Raw genomic sequence first — 6,616 nt, 5'->3', positions numbered from 1 at the left:
GTACATGTACAAGGTATACAGACCATAGCTGACATCACTGACATACTATTATATAGAAAGCCGCTTGTTATGCTGAGCATTTCCCGCAAATTAGGTCAGTTTTGTCCCAGGATGTGACCCACACCAGTCCACTAACACCCAGGTACCTATTTTATTGATGGGTGAACAGCGACAGCAGGTGTCTTATGGAAACTCGTCCTAGTGTTTTCCAGCCGTACCGGGGATCGAACCCCGGACCTCAGTGTGTAAGATGAGTGTGCTAGCAGAGAGAAACGGCAACAATAGGTTCCCAATCTAATCAGGTGGACTCTCTTGCCTAAATCCTCGGCAGTGCTAGACACTCCTACACACACATACACACAGGGATGTTAGAAAGTATTTCTTCGGTAATAGAATTGTTAGGAAGTGGAGCAATTTGGAGAATGATACAGTGGAGGCAGGATCCATACATAGCTTTAAGAATAGGTACGATAAAGCTTTTGGAGCAGGGAGAAATGACCAGCGAGGAGGAGGGGCCAAGAGCTATGAATCGACCCCTATAACCATAAATAGGTGAGTATAAATAGGTAGGTACAGAAACTGTGCATCTACCCCAGCAACCACATATAGGTGAGTACACTAGTCCCGAAGCTAAAGGTTATGAGCTTGAGAAGAAATAGACGATAAACCTGACCAGCGAGAAGGCTGTGACCCGTCCTCTGAACCCTCATATAGGTGAATACACAGTACCACACAAGAGACGTACAAATGCTAGGTAAGTAGGCAGTGATAAGAGGAAAAGCACTGCAATGTTTAAAAGGTATTCTTGAGAGAAAGGAAACAATGAATGATGGTCCGTAAAGAGGTATCGGAATTGGTGCATGTGACGAGTGGTGTTCCACAAGGACCGCTCCTAGGCCCGGTGCTGTTTCTTGTGTATGTGAATGACATAACAAAAGGAATAAATTCAGAGGCAACCCTCTTTGCAGACGACGTGCAACTGAGGAGGATAATACAAACAGACGAGGACCAGAAAAGGGTACAGGCTTGTTCTGACAAATGGCTCTTGGAGTTCAACCTCACCAAGTGCAAAGTTATGATGAATGCGGGATAACAAAGACCACAGACGGAGTGCAGACTCGGGGGCAAATGAAGCCAAGAGAGAGTGAACTCATTAGCAGACAGCTAATAGGCGGTGCCAGGAGCTATGACTCGACTCCTGTAATCACATATATTGCAAATATGTATTAATGAGTAAAACCAGTACCTAAGTCAACAACAATAGGCTCACCGGCAGCCTAGAAAAAGCTGATATATGGCGCCCCCGACCAGCGTATTATGAGAGCCAACGTCCCAAGGAACGACAGTGAAAAAGATTCAACACCGATACTGATGGTAGTGAGTAGAAAGCCAGACAACTTCACTCCATCACCAAAGCAGAAGTCTGAGAAGCACATAGTTAGACAAAGTAGCAATAAGCTACTATATATATATATATAAGATAAGATAAGATAAGATTTCGTTCGGATTTTTAAGCCCGGAGGGTTAACCACCCAGGATAGCCCAAGAAAGTCAGTGCGTCATCGAGGACTGTCTAACTTATTTCCATTGGGGTCCTTAATCTTGTCCCCCAGGATGCGACCCACACCAGTCGACTAACACCCAGGTACCTATTTGCTGCTAGGTGAACAGGACAACAGGTGTAAGGAAACGTGTCGAAATGTTTCCACCCGCCGGGAATCGAACCCGGGCCCTCCGTGTGTGAAGCGGGAGCTTTAGCCACCAGGCTAGAGAGAGAGAGAGAGAGAGAGAGAGAGAGAGAGAGAGAGAGAGAGATTGTCAATAAAGCTAGGGATCCTTAATCTTGTCAAAACCTGTGTAAAAAAAAAACGAGAGAGAGAGAGTTACTTTAACCAGTGTTTTAAGCACACCAAGTACACTTCTGCGCTGACCTTTGACCTGAGAGACCTGTGCTTGCTGTGACCATGTAAGGCATAATTCCCACACAATTTAGACCCATTTATTCCACGTTTAGGACCTGAAAAATTAACTCACACCCTAAAATACTTTCACATACAAAAAAAATACGGGATGTATGAGATCCGGTCAGCAACCATATCGACATAAGGACGTTTCTTTTCTCTCTCTCGGATTTTTGACTTGCGACGAGCATTTTTTTGCACTTAGAAGCACATTTTTGCTAATTAGTCATTGATAAATCTCAGATTACGTTAATATTTGAGCCCAGGAGAGGAGGAAGGTGGGGCTCGTTACGACTTAGGTTACAGCGGCCTTTATGTACCAACATGAACAACATCTGAGAAGTGTTTGTGATGCTGTTGTCTTGATCTCCAGGTAATATTACTTAATAAACTGTATTGTATTGACCACTTCTCCTTCTTGATCATTACTTAACTGATCTCTTACCGGAGTATTGACTCTATTACGTCACTAAGAGGTTAAATATAAGTTAAATGAGAGGTTTAGCCAGGTGTTTTATTGGGTTTTTAACCCGGAGGGTTAGTAACCTAGGATGCTCATAATAAAGCCACTCTGGCTTATTTCCATTGGGGTCCTTTAATCCTTTACTCTTTCCCCCAGGATGCCACCCATACCAGTCACCTAACACCCAGGTACATACTGCTAGTTGAACATGATCAAGTCCAGAACCCCAATGGAAATTAGTCACTTTTTTTTTCTGGGGGGAGGGGTATGCATGGTAATTCCTACGTATGTTAGTAAAAACCATTGTAATCATCCAAAATTGTGTAAGATTGTCCCTAAATGAACTTACTAACATGCCCAGCATCTCCACCCTACCGGCGATCGAACCCAGGTCCCTCTTGTGTGAGCTGAAGCTGCTACCAGTTGAGCCAGATCATTTCAGAACCATAGAAATAAATTAAAATAAATAGAGCTAAAGAATAATATATGCATTTTTATTGTTTTTAATCGTATTTATAATGGTAAGGTGAATAAAACTTATATATGTAACTGGTTTTTGTATAGCTACAGTATATAATATATTCCCTTTTACTTTGTGTTATTAATAGTTATCAAAGTTGAAGAGAAAAATTTTTATATTACTTTAACATATATTCATTTAACCCAGATATTCATGTGAATATAATTATGTAACTGATATAATAATAAAACTGATATAATCATGTAATTGATGTAATCATGTGATACAGTCGTAAAAGTGATATATTCTCTTAACTGATATACGTTCTTATAATTACTATATTCATATTATTGATATATTCATGTACCATCACTGATATATTTATATAACTGATATATTCATATGTTATAATGTAGGTGATATAATTATGTAACTGATATACTCGCATAATTAGTACTGTATTTTCATCTGATATACAGTATTCATTTTGGGATTACTTTTTGTTGGTTTTAATAAAAGTAGAGGAAACATAATTATGTAACTTTATGTAAATGATTTCACTTTGACTGATATATTAATTTTTTTATTGTTATGATTGTTAATATTTATAACTGGTATATTCTTGTAACACAGAACTCTGCACATGAGTCATTGTGTTTGACTTTATGCATTAAGCTTTTTTCTTGATTAATTTACACTTATGTTACTATGTAAGACAGTTGTAAATATCTACTTATGTAATGACCCTGAATAAAAACTTATTCTTTTTCTTAACAGGGATAACAGGTGTGAAGGAACATACCCAATGTTTGCACTTAACCTGGGTATTTCAGATGCGAGCCAAAGGCACTACCTCATGAGCTACGAGTGACACAAGACTAGTTTCTTCAGATTGTTAACTATGGAGGGTTAATAACCCAAAAAAATCAAGCAGTACTGCTTATTTCCACTGAGGTCTATATGTCTTCTCTCCTAAATTTCAACTCACAAATGGTGATAACTTCTAAGTATATCAGTTTACTGCCAGCCCCTAATGGGGAGTTCCTTGATTCTGGCGATGAACTCTTGATCCGAAGAATTGGACTTAACCTCCATTTCCTTGGGTTAAAAATAGGTGCCACCCATCCCCAGGCTCTGTATAATCCTTATGGATTTAGCACTTTCCTCCCTCCCCCAAAATGTAATAATAATAATATTTACTGCAAGATAAAGAGAGGCAGTAGGTTTAAGGAGATGCCCATACATCATGCCATACCTCTGTGTATTACATCACCCTAGCTATACTCTTCTCTTTCATCTGTTTGTGGTTGCATGGGTTGAATCTCAGCTTCTGGCACTTCCTCCAGACTTGTCACTTGTTGGGTTTACTACCTAACTTCTTGGGCCCTATCATATCTAGTGTATTGATAAAATAATGTTTGGAGCCTGTCTCCTCCACTTCCTGATACCTATAAGACTGAAGAAATAGTTCTGGGTTTACTGCTTTCTCATGAATGTATAATAATAATAATAGCTGAAATGTATGGACAAGTCTCCCACCTAGCAGTAAATACATACCTCTGTATAAGTCATCTGTTATGGTTGGCAGCCAAGGAAAGAAAACTAAAAGACCCCAATGGAAAGAAGCCACACTGCTTGATTTTCTTGCATTAATAATTCAGACTGTTTTCTTTTTCTTCATGACGATTTAACCTGGGACATCCCTAGTATTGCTCTAAAGGATTTATTTGTAGCTCCTGTTTGAAAATGATAGTGATATCATGTTACATTGCAGAACAATTATTGGGACAGCCAACTTTATGAGAACTTAATATTATAATTAATAGACCTACATACTAATTACTGCATTATAATTGGAATAGCTTTGTAACTGTAAATATGTAAATATAATTGATGTAAACCATAATCTAAGATGTGTAATAAACTAAAATAGAAAAAATAGTGAAAAAATTGTGTATTGTATTGACAAAAATATCAGTTGTAGAGCAAAATATAGAATTAAATTGTTTCAGTTTATCCTCTAAAGGCAGTGCCAATTCTTGGTGGCTGGTTTATGGCCTTTATTGATGCCATAGGCTGTTTTGGGGCCTATGGTCCCAAATTTCCATGCATAGCAAAGACATGGAGCAGGCTGCATTATTATTATGCAGTAGACTCCCACATATCACGTAAATGATGTCCCTGAAAATCAGCGCTATGAGTAATTGTGATATGTGGAGTGAAGAACATAGGGGAAAAAATAGGGTTATATTATTGATGCCTCAAAAAATATAATCACTGACACTGGTTTAATTCACCAACTGAAACCATCATATTTGAAGGTTACCTGAAGATGATTTTGAAGTTCACTGCCTCCAAGGCCCAGTCCCAGATCAGGTCTATTTGATGGCCTGATCATCCAAGCTATGGGATCATTGCCTCCAAAGTTCTTTCTTCTGTAGTATATACCTTCACTTCCTCTCTCCGTCCATTTCCCGCTGGACTCCCTGACCTAATCATAATCCCTCTCCCTCTTGCTGTCCAATACCCGTGCATCCTTCCCTGCCTGCTGCGCTGTATGACCCTTGTAGGTTCAGCGCTTCTTTTCCATCTTATTTTTTACCTTGTAATGTACAGTTGTCACATGACCCACACAGGTTTAGTGCTTTTCGTGACTAATAATTTCTGCAGAATGTGTTCATAGTGTGACATTTTCTTTTTTTATTATTTACAAGCCAACATGGATCCTTCACATTACCAGTAACTGTGACACTTCACTGGTGAGTACACTACTCTCTTGTATTATAAAATAACTTTATTTTCTAAGAAGAGTTATTAATTACAGTAGTACATTAAGAGTGTACTGTATCATGTATTTCTTACAACAAAAACTCATATTTACACCTAGCATTTCAGGCAGTTTTAAGACTAATGATGATACAAAAATATTTGGTCATTGTAATGTACATACTGACTCTGTAAATGATGTTGGGCCATTGACCACTGGCCTTGATGCCAGCGAGGGGCTCTTGATCTAATGAACTGGACTTAGTCTCCTTTCCTTGTATCTAACCTGAACGCCTCCCAGGGTCTGTAGGTTTAGTGCTTCTTCATGATTAAAATACAATGGGCCTCTGCCAAATAGCAAAGGAATTTATTTCTAGTAACATAGATAAAAAGAGGGGTTGTTGAGATGGTTTGGTCATTTAGAGGGAATGGATCAAAGAATGACATGGAGAGTGTATAAATCTGTAGGGAAGGAAGGCGGGGTAGGGGTCATCCTCGAAAAGGTTGGAGGGATGGGGTAAATGAGGTTTTGTGGGCGAGGGGCTTGGACTTCCAGCAAGCGTGCGTGAGCATGTTAGATACGAGTGAATGGAGACGAATGTTATTTGGAACCTGACAAGCTGTTGGAGTGTGAGCAGGGTAATATTTAGTGAAGAGATTCAGGAAAACCAGCTATTTTTATATAGCCGGACTTGAGTCCTGGAAATGGGAAGTACAATGCCTGCACTTTAAAGGAGGGGTTTGGGATATTGGCAGTTTGGAGGGATATGTTGTGTATCTTTATACATATATGCTTCTAAACTTGTATTCTGAGCACCTCTGCAAAAACAGTGATTATGTGTGAGTGAGGTGAAAGTGTTGAATGATGATGAAAGTATTTTCTTTTTGGGGATTTTCTTTCTTTTTGGGTCACCCTGCCTTGGTGGGAGACTGCTGACTTGTTAAAAAAAAAAAATCACTTTTAAG

This window comes from Cherax quadricarinatus, chromosome 37 (assembly GCF_038502225.1).
Source record: "Cherax quadricarinatus isolate ZL_2023a chromosome 37, ASM3850222v1, whole genome shotgun sequence".
In the NCBI taxonomy this organism is placed as follows: Eukaryota; Metazoa; Arthropoda; class Malacostraca; order Decapoda; family Parastacidae; genus Cherax; species Cherax quadricarinatus.
The sequence above is the reverse complement of the archived record's forward strand: the minus strand, read 5'-3'. Positions refer to the sequence as shown.